Raw genomic sequence first — 15,319 nt, forward strand, 5'->3', positions numbered from 1 at the left:
CCCCCGTAATCGTTTCATTCGGTTTCAGTAGCTCATAATACACAACACCCAGCTGGTCCCACCAGATACACAGCATAACCTTCAGGCCATGAATATTCTGCGCCGACGTCGATGTTGAAGCATGGCCAGGGTATCCATACGTTGCCCGACGTTTTGGATTGTCGTAATGGACCCACTTTTCATCGCCAGTCACAATTCGATGCAAAAAACCCTTTCTTTTGTGCCGTTGAAGCAGTTGTTCGCATGCCATAAAACGGCGTTCAACGTCTCTTGGCTTCAATTCATACGGCACCCAATGGCCTACCTTTCGGATCATTCCCATGGCTTTTAAACGTTTGGAAATGGTTGATTGATCAACTCCCAAAGTTTTTGCAACCTCTTCTTGCGTTTGAGCCGGATCTTGATCGAGCAATTCCTCCAATTCGGTATCCATGAACTTTGGCGGCGCACCCTCGCGTTCTTCGTCTTCCAAGCCAAAATCACCACTTTTAAAGCGTGCAAACCACTTCTGGCACGTTCGCTCAGATAGAGCATGCTCACCATAAACTTCCACCAAGATACGATGACTTTCGGCTGCTTTTTTCTTCATATTAAAATAATGAAGAAGAATTCCCCGCAAAAACACATTATTTGGCACGAAATTCGACATTTTCAAGTGTGGTAAAAATATTGTTGTTTACGCTTCAAATAAAAAACTTATACTGACGTTTGTGCCTTACGACAGTAGCTCTCCAATGAATGTTTGGAAATGTGGATCGATGGAATAATAATCAAGTTACGCCATCTGTTGTAAAACCGCACGAACTTATAAATAGACCTATTAGTTGCGTTACAACTTGTCTGCCTATGTCACGGAACTTTGGCTGAGTTAATTAAAACACATAGTTTGCTTAGACAGACAACCCACGCGCTTCATTAGTTTGATAGGTTAAATGTAGAGAAATTAGTGAAGAAATATGTTTAAGTGCACAAAACAAAAATTTTGAAAAATGTTGTTTAATGAACCGGATCGAAGGTCAGATTTGGCTGAAATGGTTGGATAACGAGCACTTTTATGCTAGGTATGAATTATGGCTAACACTAACTTGAGGAAAAATGCAGTATTCTCATCATAAAGACAAATGTCAACACATCTGTGGCTGTAGTTTCATTTGTTGATTTTCAATGTGGTGCTGTATCTTCCTCTTACGAGTCCTTTTTGGCGTATAATCATAATTTGTCTGGTAGAAATGTCTTGCTGAACAAGAAGCTTTACTTCCAGGTACCCACATGAATGGTAAATACTACAACAGTGTGCCTCGCGTTTAAAGATCTGAATGCGTGTAATCGTTTCACGGGACTATTACCTTCAAGACTTTCTGCATATTAGGGAAGATTGATTCTGCTTACCTGCTGCTATGCTCGCCACGTCATGGCAACAAAAACGAACCGATGATGCTCATATGCAGAGCGAAGAGTTGTTCTTCAATAATTTTGAACTCAGTGCCATCTGTTGGCATACTAACAAAGCTGCGCAGTTAGAATAAATTGAAAAACATCAGTTTTAGAGCAACAATAGTGTGAGCCTTGCGTTAATGGAAGTCAATTATAGAATTGAACTTAGACCGTCGAAACCAGAAAATTTGAGATGAAATTTTGAGATAATTCCAAAATGTCATTTTTAAGCTTACATTTTGAAATTTTTCTAACGTGCAGAAATGAAGGAACTAAAATTATATATTTGAAATGCAAGCAATATTGAAACGTTGACAATAGTGCATATTTTTGAAAAGTTTTTCTTAACTTTATTAACTTTTGATTGTATACGTTTTATTAAAAAAAAAAAGAAAAAAATTTGTATCTCTTGATTGCAATGCATTAACGAATACGTATAAGATGTGTTTTTGTTTGGCAAAAAATATTATAGCTTCTATATATGTATGTGAACTCACCCACCACTCTCTCTTCATTACTCTGTTATTACTATTCTTAATTATCTTTATAGTTAACCAGTGGTTAATAACCACCCACTCTTGCTAACATCTTTAACTTAACACTACAGGCATTCTCTTAACATTTTCTGTTATTCTTGAATATAAGTCTGAAGTGTAAGCTTGGATTCCTTTATTGTTGAAAATAAGTTTCAGTTTTTAATAAAGACCAAATGAATAAAGTTGGCCGTCTACGCCTTTATAAGTATATTCATAGATTGACCATTCTAAAAGGTTACACCACCTGTCATAGCTATGTATTTTTCACATCCTGCACCTCAAATATCTCACTTTACATATCCGAAGAGCTTAGACTTCGCACGCGTTCGCACGAATTCGCATTAATGCATTTAATGTAGTGTAAAGGTCATTGTACCAATCAAGTTCGTTGCTTAAGTCTTTGCCGAAAGTGCAAGTAATGATGTTTTCACATGTACGCGTATATATATGTATGTGCACAGCTGCATGTGCATAGAAAAGAATAACAATTAAAACACAGTTTGCTAAAACAGCTGTGATAATGAATGAGGGACAATAACAATAACATTGATCATGGTTTGACGTTGACAGAGAAAGTGCGTACAAAATCTGTTCGTATTTTGATCTATGAATTGTGTACACACTATCAGTGTCAAGAAAATTTGCTTAGTTGTTACATTTATTAACGAATTTCAATAATTTTTAGTAATAAAAAAATACTTTATATTGATGTGCTAATTTATTTTGGTAAATCTGAGCAAAATATATGTGATTACATATTTTAGAAGAATGGAACCTAAAATTATTTCAATATTACGAATGGAGTTCTTCGAAGTTTGGAAATTAATTGAGAAAGCTGCTCGAAGAGATAAATTTCTTTGCTATTTGTCTAAAAAGTTACCCATACTGAAATAAAGACCTCCTTTTAGATATAAAATGTGGCAAATTGAGGCAAAAATTAAAGAAATGCACCTTGAAGGTGAAAAAAGAGGATAGAAAATAAAAAGTTCTGCCGTTGTTTGTTCTCTACATTTGTTTTCATTCCAGATTCTTTAGCATAATGAACGCCCTGTAAAATATATTATTTTAATTGATTATGCCAGTTACAGTACATAAAATTAGTCAAAATGAAATTATAAAATTTCTGAAAGTGTTTCTGTAAAATTAGTTGTAAATATTCATATAAAAATCTACATATGGAGCTTTCAAAATTTTAAAAAATTTTATAATTTATTTAAAAAGAGGTTGTCTGTAAAGTCGGTTTACTGACGATAGTTTATCGTAAATTTTAATTTTATTTGTTTGATAGATATTTTGTATGGTTATAGAGAAGGAGTTAAATGGAATCACAATGGAATTGATCAAGTTACATTTACACAAACGTGAAAATGACGAAACATTTATCAAATTCATGAAAGATATGTTCAGTTTTGATTGCGCATCAGACGTTAATAAGTCAACAACACTAAGAGGCAACATCATCGATTTGCCTATTTCAAGACACATTACACTCGAAAACCCCCCTTTCATTTCCTACTTTTCCTAACATCATCCTATTCTCAACAGAGAAATGGTTCATTACCATGCACACAGGAAGAAGGCATATGCAAATACAAATATGTGAATTTATATAGGTATAGTAAGTACAAATGCGCATACACATACATATATATGCTTACTCAAGTAGGAGAGAGCCAGATGTCGAACGTTGCCGAACGCCTCTTTGTCGTTCGTTCCGCGCTCTCGCTTGTAGTTCAGGCAAGGTAACGACGCATTTATTGGTGCTTACAGCCGGCTACATCGAATTATAAGACGTTATCACGTCAAAAATGATGCTATGAGCCTGCAATTTCGCTCATAGCACAATTTTTGTTTTTAGAAAATTTTTCACTTAACATTTTAAAATTCAATTCCATAAAATTTTTGGATTTTTAAGCCATTTAAGCTAATTAGATAAAAATCTTTTTTTAATTAGATAAAAATCTCTTAATCCAAATTGCATAAATTTTTCAAATGCAAGCCGCCAATGAACCGCTAAAAGCGCCTAACTAAAAGTTAAGTCACCATCAACATTCACAGCCAACATAAATCGCTCGCAACTGTGACACTCAAGACAAATGCGCGACACTCAAATGCTAAGGGTTTCAACACACTAAGTATGCATTTAACCAATGGAAATGAGGCAATCAACTTTTTACATAAAATTTTTTTTTTTCCCACATTTTTCTCGGATGTGTGATTAGTGAGAAGCGACATTTAAGCAAGGAAAAACAAAAAAACATAACGGCAATCAACATGGAGGCCATAAAAAATGCTTAATATGTAATTGTATGGTTTTAATTGTCTGAATATGCGCTGTGACGAAGATACACACACACACGCACCTACACATGCATGCACAAGAAGTTGACGGGATGCAACTTGCACGCAGGCTGCGTAAGAGTTTATACGCAGATGTACGTGTATGTGAATCTACTTGCATGTGTATGTGTGCTGGCACTTATGCATTTGAATAATTTATTCTTTGAAAGCAGCTGTTTTATATTTCTTTGGCTGGCCTGTGACATGCAAGTAGATATTATAAATTCGCTTCAACTGGAAACATTTTTGGGGAGTATTCGAATTGTAAGTGTCAAAAAAAAGCAGAAAAAAATGCTCATATAAACTATGAAATATTACAAAATGAGGCAACTTTTGTTAGCATTTGATTACACTGGTGGTTTATTGAGTTTAATGACAAAATATATACACACATACATATGTATACGCGAAAGGTTGGGAGAATAGCCCTCTAACATATCTTTTTATGTCTACAACTCATGTTCCTAATTACCAAATTTCTATAAATTGACACAATTTTACGAAAATACACACATACACATATACATGCATACATGTGGCGCTTGCTTTGCTTGAGCAACGCTGAATGCAATTTATTATCAGCCACTTGCCGGCGTCTGTCTAATTGCGGACTTATGTTCCATGCGATGGCACACATTCCTCTATAAGAAATCCATGTGTCATATCGGTAATGAAGGAAGTAAATGATACTTTAATTTATTTAGTAGGCTCATTTTCAACTGGGTCGCAATTATTGTCGTACTTGGTTGACCGAGATATAATATAAATGCACAAATATCATAAATATCAATTGCAGCGAGACGCATAAGCCAATACGGCAATACATGCCCTCACACACGCGCACACATACACACACACGCATAAGAAGTGTTGATTACCCAAATGCTCCAATTTGATAATAAAACGGAAAATTAGGTGTGTTTGGAAATATTCGAATTATTAGTCAGCTACACCTTTATTAGACCGAACATATTGACATAGAATAGTACTTTCGTTATATTGATATCATACGCTCACACATAACGGGTGTTTTATTAGAGGTACAAGGTGATCTAAATAACGTTTGGGATTTGTGCTATGCATTTTTTTATTTTTTTTGTTGATTTTTATAACCAATATAATAATTGTGATGCATTAAAATGTTCGTTCATGGTTAGATACCTACAAAATACTGCATTTTTAGCTTAGAAAAAGTTGGGTAAAAATAAAACAAAAATAAAAAATAATAGCGAAAATCGAAATATCAGTCGGAATTGGTTGGAATTTGACTCCATTGGACCATTGCTTCGTTTTATTCAATTCTACTTGAAATAAATTTGAAATATGAAAATATTTTTTGTGGCGCGCCTTTGAGAATAAATATTATGCTACCCACCCAAAGACGATTCAAAAGTTAAAACATGAAATCGAAGAGGCTATTGGCGAGAAGTGCCGTAACTCGCGCAAATATACTGAAAAATTTAGTTGTTGTCAGAGACCTGCATGGCTCACTGTTTTCTTGAGTTGTTCATTCGCTAAATTTCGGGGCAGTTCTCTGGTTGTTGTTGTTGTTTTAACAGTAATAAAAGCCTCGTCAGTGTGGTGTAATCACCGGTCGTCTTCGTCAGGCTCATCTAAAGGTAGGCCTAGGAAACATGCTGTTTCGATGAGTTAGCTCCAGAGGGAGAAGGGTGTTAGATGAGTAGGTTTTAAAGGGCATGTGAAAAGGTGATTAGTGTCGTGCGGACATATGTTTGGTATGTCGCGGTCAATTCTGGATAAGTAGGAGTTTAACCTGCTACAGTATCCAGAACGTAATTGGGCCAGTGTTACGCGTGTCTCACGGAGAAGCTGGAGCTCTTCGCCTGCAATAGGTGGTGGTTGGACTCCGATTACGATAGCTTAAGAAGGTGACGGTCTCCCGGTGAATGTCGTTTACTGACTGTCTAAACACTGTCTAGTCCAGTAGATTTCTGTCAGTTTTGTCCTGGATCTCGTCGACATAGTTTAGTAGGTGTCTCCTGACGAGCCTAGGAGGCGGCTCTGGCTCAATCAAATGTCTACATGAATGAAACCTACGGTAGCACCCTAGCAGGAACTGCTTGCTGAGCAGTTTGTTGTGCTCCATTACAGGGAGCATTTGTGCCTCATTGTAAAGGTGTTGAATGGGGGACATCAGGAGGCAACCGTTCACTGTCCGAATGGCAGTATTTTGGCATGTCTGAAGCTTTATCCACTGCGTGTCAGTAGTTCCGGGCGACCAGACAGGCGCAGCATAGTTTAGAACCGGCCGACCAATTGCGTTAAATGTCGATGCCCCAAGTGCTGCCGGCAAGCGATTTGAGGTCCTTGCTGCGATTTTGCCCTGGGGCGGTTTTGGTTGAGCTCGCGGTTTATCTGGGCGTTTATGGCGGTGAGTGCAGTGGTGGAAACCGAGCTGATGTGGAGCTGGGGCCAGGTGTTTCCTGAAGAGTGGGAGTAGGAGGGCTTCAAGTGTCTTCACTACTGGGGAAAGGAGAGTTATCTGAGGATAAGATTCTCCTTGGTTGGCGGGTTTCCCAGGTTTCAGTAGCAGGACCACTCTCCCTGCTTTCCACTTGTCAGGGATGATGAGAGTGTGCCCAAGGACAAATTGAAAACCCTTGTGAGAAATCCTACTCCCAATGGTCCCAGGTACGTCAATTCAGTACAACTTCAACCATGGACCGAAACAACCGAAATCGACGCAGAAAAAAGTTCGTGGTTTGTATTTGCTAATAAAAGTGGCCACTTGATTGATATTGTATTCAAAAAATAGTTCTAATAAATTGGAAATAACTAAACCAAATAAAAATACCTCACTTATTTCCCATGACAGTCGGTTATACGTAACCGGAACGACTCGGATTTATATCCGGCCAAGGACTGTCACTTCAGCAGCATACCTCGTATGCACGGGAAATGTTTATGCTGCTACAACAACAACAACAACCTCACAAATCGGTTCTTTTTTTCTTCAAAGTTATTCACTGTTTTCATCCCGACATAAAAGATGGTGCACCCTGCGTTTCTCACTTTATTGGGAAATAATATTTCAGATGGTTCCAGGGAGGAACAAAGGGCCGCTGAAGCACATGGTGAAAAGTTTTTCGGGAGTGGTCTGTGTAAAGGGCTGTTATTCGGCTCTAAGCGAATTTGACAGAATCGACTGATGGGATGACGTCACTTGGGATGTGTTTAGCTTGCGTTAGTGATATACGAATGCCATGGCATGAGCATCGGCTGCGTTGATTTCTTCGTAAATCACTAACACAAGCTAAATTGTGTTAAACATATCCCAAGTAACGTTTGAGCTAAAGTTCCCCTAAATTTTCTCTTTTCACCATAGCTATCAAGCGGCCACCGTAGCCGAATGGGTTGGTGCGTGACTACCATTCGGAATTCACAGAGATAACGTAGGTTGGAATCTCGGTGAAACACCAAAATTAAGAAAAAACATTTTTCCAATAGCGGTCGCCCCTCGGCAGGCAATGACAAACCTCCGAGTGTATTTCTGCCATGAAAAAGCTCCTCATACAAAATATTTGACGTTCGGAGTCGGCTGGAAACTGTAGGCCCCCCCATTTGTGGAACAACATTAAGACGCACACCACAAATAGGAGGAGGAACTCGGCCAAACACCCAAAAACGGGTGTACGCGCCAATTATATATAATAATGGACTATGAATAAGTTCGTGCGGTTTTTTTTTCGAAATTTGAAACTTTATTGACGTAAAATGGTTACAAATTTAATATTCAAAATATTGTCCATCGCTTACTACTACTTTTTCCCATCTTTCTGGCAATTCACGGATTCCCTTTGTGAAAAATTCGGTCGGTTTTGCCGCAATCCACGAATCGATCCATTTTTTGACTTCATCGTAATTACGGAAGTGCTGGTCAGCCAGGCCATGTTGCATCGATCGGAAGAGATAGTAATCGGATGGCGCAAGGTCTGGACTATACGGCGGGTGGGGTAGGACATCCCATTTGAGCGTTTCTAAGTATGTTTTGACCACTTGTGCAACATGTGGCCGAGCATTGTCATGTTGCAAAATAACTTTGTCGTGTCTATCGGCGTATTGCGGCCGTTTTTCTCGCAGTGCTCGGCTCAAACGCATCAATTGTCGTCGGTAGACATCCCCCGTAATCGTTTCATTCGGTTTCAGTAGCTCATAATACACAACACCCAGCTGGTCCCACCAGATACACAGCATAACCTTCAGGCCATGAATATTCTGCGCCGACGTCGATGTTGAAGCATGGCCAGGGTATCCATACGTTGCCCGACGTTTTGGATTGTCGTAATGGACCCACTTTTCATCGCCAGTCACAATTCGATGCAAAAAACCCTTTCTTTTGTGCCGTTGAAGCAGTTGTTCGCATGCCATAAAACGGCGTTCAACGTCTCTTGGCTTCAATTCATACGGCACCCAATGGCCTACCTTTCGGATCATTCCCATGGCTTTTAAACGTTTGGAAATGGTTGATTGATCAACTCCCAAAGTTTTTGCAACCTCTTCTTGCGTTTGAGCCGGATCTTGATCGAGCAATTCCTCCAATTCGGTATCCATGAACTTTGGCGGCGCACCCTCGCGTTCTTCGTCTTCCAAGCCAAAATCACCACTTTTAAAGCGTGCAAACCACTTCTGGCACGTTCGCTCAGATAGAGCATGCTCACCATAAACTTCCACCAAGATACGATGACTTTCGGCTGCTTTTTTCTTCATATTAAAATAATGAAGAAGAATTCCCCGCAAAAACACATTATTTGGCACGAAATTCGACATTTTCAAGTGTGGTAAAAATATTGTTGTTTACGCTTCAAATAAAAAACTTATACTGACGTTTGTGCCTTACGACAGTAGCTCTCCAATGAATGTTTGGAAATGTGGATCGATGGAATAATAATCAAGTTACGCCATCTGTTGTAAAACCGCACGAACTTATTCATAGTCCTATTATATACCTATGTATATATAGCTATCAAGCAAACCTGTAACTCTATCATCCTTGGCTGAATCAGGTATGCTAGGCAAAGGAAAAAATTAGCGAACAGCGCCACTTGCTTTTGAGCATTGTATCCATTTGGGTGATGATAGTAAGAGCAAAACTCGCTTTTAGCAGAGACTTTCTGATGTGCATCAAACTTATTTTCATCAATTTAAATTATGCCTCAATCAGTCTTGTAAATATTTTTTTTGATTTTATTACTATTAACTCGCATCTCAATTAAAATAAGCACAATTTCAACACATAAAAAAAAACTTGATTACTAAAAATCAAGAAATCTACAACCATTTTTCAACCTTCACGCACTGAAACACCAACAAACGATCGAAACGCCGCCCACGAATTTCCCTTTTAAACGAGATTGACATGCAAGCCACCACAAAAAACGCTAATAAACAAGAAATAAGCATTAAATTAGCTAACAATTTTTTTTGTGTTTTTATAAAAAATAACTCAAGATCAGCATTACAAGAGAAAAAATGTGTTAGTGTACGTGTGCGAGTGCGTTTGACGGCGGCAAAGACAGTCTTGAAATTAAATGGTTCCACATGATTAAAACGCCAATTGCGTGCAATTAAGCGGGAAAGCGAATGCAGAGATGATGACTGTGTAAGAAAAACACAAAAAACACAAAAAAAAATTGCGGAGGCAGGCAAACAACAAAAAAAAAAACGAGTGTGAAAAAATAGAAAATCAAAAATAGTTACGAAATAACACAGTCTAGCGATTTGAGGCCACAGCAAGTGAGCAGCCAGCCAACCAGCCAGCCGGCAAGGCAGCAGCGTGTGACATTTCGTCAAGTGCATGAGAAGTAGGCGAAATGTGCGCACAAGTATTTAGTAAGCGAATAGGCTGAAAAGTGACGATGAAGATGCTGATGATGACAAATCTGCTGCTGACGTTGTTGATGTGGAGATTATGAGAATTTTTTATTTTTTTATAAACTTTTTACTTTTTATTTCGCATAACGCCTGCGCTACATTGACGTTGCTAGCTACGCGTTTGTATATACACACATGCACACATAACTGTATGCGTGTGTTGGTGTGTAGTAGCAAGGTGACGCGCGTGGCATTTGCGTGTCTCAACGTTCTCTTATGTCACGGTTGACGTGAAAAAGAGCTCATTGTTTGAGACAAGTACCAAAAAGTTGTTACAAAGTACCTACTATTTTTATGGAGAAAAACAGTTGGGTTTTTTCGAAAAAGCTTGCATGCTTAACATTTAGTGCTGCTTGAGTTTTAAGGCAATTTCTTTAAGGTTTTGATTTCACTGTAGAAATCTTTTGTTTGTTTTGTGAGTCAGTGAGCGAGTTGGCCCTGACCCTGATAACAATTTTTCTTTGCTTTGTTATGGTTTTTTTTTTTTAATTTTTTTATTACTTTAAATTTTTTTGTTTTTGCAATTTCGCACTGCATTTTGTTGTTGTGCTGTTGGCATGTCGCAAATTTGTGTACGGTTGACGCACGCACTAATTTAATGGGCGCCCATTGCCGTCAAACGCTCAAGCTGTGTCTGGTGTTCCCTCAGCTGCAGCGCCCACGCAGCAGCTACTCGCTGTGTTGGCTGGTGGCTAAAATTAATGTGTCTTAAATTGTTCGCATTAATTTTCAAATGACTTTTGCTCAGCTATTTATTCAAATTTGTGTGAATTTCATTTTTTAATAGACATTTTTTTAAATTATAGCTCGCAATATAATTTCAATAACTTTTTATTGTTAGCTGCAAAATACACGTAAATGTACGAACGTTGATTTGAAACGCGCACTTTTTATAATCCTTTTAAATCGTAAAGTGTGAAAATTTAGCCAAATAGTTCATAAAACGTTTTTCTCTTTACCAGATTCACCGGCTCGCTTTACGTATTTGAATATAACTCGAATGAGTTATGAGAATCCTATAATAAAACTTTGAAGGAATACTGAGCAAAGTCTCAGAAATGAAGGAGAAAACTAGGAACTAAATCTGAGTGGTGTGCTTCTCAGCAATGGCAAACAAAAAAATATTAAAAAAAAAAAATTGTTGCCCAAACAAAGAAATGTTTTTAAGTAATAAAAAAATGTTTGTTCCCAAGACAAGAAATATTTTTAAGTAATGAAAAACGAATATTTTTTTTTTAAAAACAAAAAAACTTAAGAAAAATTACTAAAATGTTACAAATAACAGAAGAAAGTTCACTTTAAAGAACTACACCACAATGTTCAGCTTTTATGACAAAAAAATTTTTTTTAATTATAAAAATAAAAAAAAACTCAGAAAACATATTAAAAAATGAAAAATCAGCAAAATAAAAAAAAACTGAGAAAAAATATTAAAAAATTAAAAATCATAATATAAAAATAATAAAAAGAACAATGTGAAGAGAGTTGTTTTAATAGCATGAGAAAAAATGTTTCTCCACAATTTTAAACAAAATAAAATTAATTTTTTGACACAATAATTTTTTTCAAGTACTTTTGACCCAAAAAAGTAACAAAAATTATAAAAATGTTAAAAATACCCAAAGAAATTTAATTTTAAAAAACTTAACCAAAATTTTCAGTTTTTATGATAAAAAAAAATTAAAAAATAGAAACAATTTAAAAATGTGGGAGCGACAGTTTTAAAACCATGCGAAGCAAAATATTTCTCAATAATTTTGAGCAAACAAAATTAAATTTTTTGCCCGATCCATTGTTTTAATTTATTTCAAATGTTATCCCACAAAGTGACTAAAAAATTTTTAAAAATGTTAAAAATACCCAAACAAATTTCATTTTAAAAAACCAAATCAAAATTTTCAGCTTTTATGACAAAACAAAATAAATAAGAAAAAAATAATAATACAAAAAAAAAAAAATAAGAAAAAAATTTCAAATGAGAGGGCGACTGTTTTAAAACCAGGAGAAAAAAAATGTTTTCCAATAATTTTGAGCAAAACAAATAAAGTTTTTTGTTAGACCGATTTGTTAGGTATATTTTATTCCAAAAAATATATAAAATTGTTAAAAAGAACCAAGGAAACTTCAATTTAAAGAGCTCAACCAAAATTTGTAGATTTTATGGCAAAAAAAATTAAAAAAAAAAATTGTAAATGATTTACAACTAGCAGAAAAAAATCTTTCCCAATAATTTTGATGAAAAAAAATTTAGTTTTTTGCCAGACCGACTTTTTTAAATACATTTTATTCCAAAAAAATATATGAAAATGTTAAAAAAAAATTTCAATTTAAATAACTCAACCAATTTTGTAGATTTTATTACAAAAAAAAAATAAAAATAAAAGAAATTTAATGTGAGCGCAACTATGATAAAAAACTGCTTGCCAATAATTTTGAACAAAAAAATTTTATTTTTCACCTATTTTTTAACGTTTATTTTATTCTAAAAAATTAAATATATAAAAAAGTTAAAACCAACTAAACAATTTTCTATTTAAATAACTCAACAAAATTTTTTAGATTTTATGGCAAAAACAAACACAAACAAAAAATAAAAATAAAAAAAATTTAAAGAAGAGGGCAACTATGATAAAAGAAATGCTTGCCAATAATTTTGAACAAAAAAATTTTATTTTTCCCCGATTTTTTTTAACGTTTATTTTATTCTAAAAAATTTAAAAAATATATAAAAATGTTAGAAAGCACCAAAGAAATTTCAATTCAAAGAACTCAACCAAAATTTGTAGATTTTATGGCAAAAAAAAAAATAAAAATAAAATAAAATAAGAAAAAATAAAATAAAACAAAAAAATAAAAAAAAATTTAATTTTGAACAAAAAAAATTTAATTTTTTTTCAAGTTTATTTTATTCTCAAAAATTACAAACAAGAAATAATTTTGAACAAAAAAATTTTATTTTTTGCGAAAACTATTTTTTTTAAATTTATTTTATCCTAAAACAAACAATAACCCGAAACTTACAAAAATAATTATAAAGAGTATTTTTTATAATACAATAAAATACATACATATAACAAAATTTTCAACAATGAACAAATCTTGAAGCTCGTATAAATTCATCTTTCATTTCATTTTATTTTTGATTATTTCCATTTACATCAACTCATTTCTTTTCTTCTTCCTCAATTTCGTTTTTTTATTTCACGTCATATTCCATGTCTTGTGATATCATCATATTTCATTTCATCTCATCTAATTTCATAAATTTCTCCTCATATATTTTTTATTGATTTATTTCTTTATTCTTTTTCTACCCGTTCTATAATTACCACACCACCAGTGCATTTCGTTCCATTGAAGGCCATTTAATTACCTTTCCATTCTTCTGTGAATTCTATTTCTATTTTACCTTCCATCTAATTTTAGTATCAAAACGGATTTGTGTTTTCCCCTCTTTGCCCCCGTTCGCCAATCCCATCGCCTTCGATGTGTGTATACACGCCATGTGCTCAAATGTTTTGCCCCTGGATGTGTGTACATTCATATACATACACCCCCAGCTTTCTCCAAGCAAGCGACTATCGGCTGTCACCTCATAGCGAAGATTTTGAAACCTTACAAATGTCGGCAAGTTTTGCATATGGCGCTCACATACATCACGCATACATATGCGTGTATAGTTCCAACGCGTACCTTTAGTGACCTCCGCCCCTCAATCGCCCACTTTTAGACAGAAAATCGCCAAAAAATTTGGGTCTTGGTCAAATACTGTGAAACTATTTCTAATACGGCTGCGTGTTTTACTGCATCTGCGAGTACACGCTTGAGGGCGATTATGTGCTAATAAAAGAAAACGCTATTCAGTGAAAAAAGCGTAGAGTATACCATTTTTTTCATAATGAAGAGATAAACTCACAAACATTTAATGTACGCTAACCATTTTCAGTTCGTGTCGTGAAAATTTGAAACTCGCAACGCAAAGTTCTAAATCATTTCTGTGTCAAGTGCACGTTTGTGTCGAGTGTCTTGTGACTCGCAGATTGTCTATCGGCGTGTGTGAGTGTTTGTGTGCATAAATATGCATGTGTGTGCGCGTGGTTTAAGTGCGCACAGGTGGAAAATGTAGCGCATATTTAGTTTTTTCGCATCGAGCATTTTTTTGTTTTTTTTTTCAATCTGTGTATGTGCATAGTTCCACTCGCTGAACTTTGTTGGTGAAACTTTGTCGATTTTGCAGAATTTTATGCTAAATGCAGTACCATTTTGCATACTTGTTTTTTGTGTATGTAGATATGTGATTTATGGAAACTATTTTAAGCGTGAAGCGGGAAAAATCTAGTGCTCGTTATTTTTCTTCTTATGAAAGTCATGAATTTCGGTGCATAAACAAAGTGCAGCAGCAGTGCAAAACAGGGAGAGGTCAAGTGGCAGTACTCGGTTATGTGCATTTGGGGGCACACCAAAGTTGCCGTTTTTCTGAGCAAATCATGAAAGTTTGTGCCACATTATGGCCTCGCTAATATACACATATATTCCTTTTACTCGATAGTGAGGCATAGGGTCGCCGTCACCAAGGGTTTCGCTTATAGGGATGTGTTAGATGAAGAAATCACACGCCAAAAATGTTTTTGACATCAGTTGGGACGCCAGCTCTGATGGACGCCAAGCAGATTTTTTCAGCCTAGATATGAATAACGTCAAAATTATTCATTTTGTTTAAATTGCCATTTGTGTACATTGAGAATCGTTTCCCAACGTAAATCATCTCAACTTTGAGTTGAGAGAAGAAGATCTGATATTCTTGAGTAACCTCAAAAAGAGCAAAAAATGAGATTTGCACTTCCAAAGCATCAAATTTTAAGGAATCAATAAGTTTTCATTAGCACTCAAATCTTTTCAGAATGGCCTTTTCTAATCTTTTCTTTAATACACAAATTTTTTGTTTTTACCTTACAATTTTGGTAGCTGCAAACTAAAAACAAACAAACACCAAACTCAAAAATGTTTGCATTTTGAGTATAAAAGGCCACTAAATTTATTACCCAGGGATGGCAACACTGCATAACTAGGCTAGCGTGGCGTCACGTACTCTCTGATGGGCGCAATCTTGTTTCTAT

At 35.5% G+C, this 15,319-nt stretch overlaps 1 protein-coding gene across 3 annotated transcripts in view; it reads right to left on the reverse strand.

Moving 5' to 3' along the window:
• LOC128864533 (dual specificity tyrosine-phosphorylation-regulated kinase 2) overlaps positions 1 to 15,319 on the reverse strand; it is a 279,974-nt gene that overhangs the window by 241,107 nt on the left and 23,548 nt on the right. The gene's annotated exons all lie outside the window — the stretch shown is intronic.

Source organism: Anastrepha ludens, chromosome 5 (genome assembly GCF_028408465.1).
Source record: "Anastrepha ludens isolate Willacy chromosome 5, idAnaLude1.1, whole genome shotgun sequence".
NCBI classification, from domain to species: domain Eukaryota; kingdom Metazoa; phylum Arthropoda; class Insecta; order Diptera; family Tephritidae; genus Anastrepha; species Anastrepha ludens.